Here is a 754-nt window from a genome sequence, read left to right on the forward strand (position 1 = left end):
CGTTGTCTAAGTTGTGCTAAATTTCAGACGTACAGTAATACTCCAAAGTGGACTCGGACTTAATGAATCAGCCGAAAACATCTGGGAACACAAAACCCCAAAAACTAGACAAGAAAAAGGAACAGTAGGCGCCTTCACAGCTGCTGGCAATGATTGGATACTTCCATAGTAATCCAGTCCTGCTGTCCGCTGAGAAGTCGCCACGACTGTGTCCACTGCAGGCAGGGCTCTGCGGGGGGCGCCACCAGCGTGAAAGACTCTTCTCACAAACTGCTTGCTCAGGGCCCTGGATTGCTGGCAAGAGACACAATCAACTGGACCAACATGATGCCAACATGGGCAGTTTAGTGATCGATCAAAGAGCCACAATGTCTGCCCTACAACCCGCTGTCTCATAAGCCACGGTCTCGTACCATCGGTGCCAGCCCGCTGTTTATACACCTGAGAAGAGGAAATGGAGGCTTCTCGGTGGATGTCAAATTGGGGATTATCTGTATTTTATTTTCTGGGGGCTGTCATCAATATCACACTGTATATAGGGAGCTGTGGGGCCATCATACTGTATATAAGGAGCTGTGGGACCATCATACTTTATATGAGCTGTGGGACCATCATACTGTATATAAGGAGCTGTGAGGCCATCATACTGTATATAGGGAGCTATGGGGTCATCATACTGTGTATAGGGAGCTATGAGGCCATCATACTGTATATAAGGAGCTGTGGGGCCATCATACTGTATATAGGGAACTGT

This window comes from Dendrobates tinctorius, unplaced genomic scaffold, assembly GCF_039654945.1.
Source record: "Dendrobates tinctorius isolate UK_male_01 unplaced genomic scaffold, ASM3965494v1 ptg000138l, whole genome shotgun sequence".
NCBI classification, from domain to species: domain Eukaryota; kingdom Metazoa; phylum Chordata; class Amphibia; order Anura; family Dendrobatidae; genus Dendrobates; species Dendrobates tinctorius.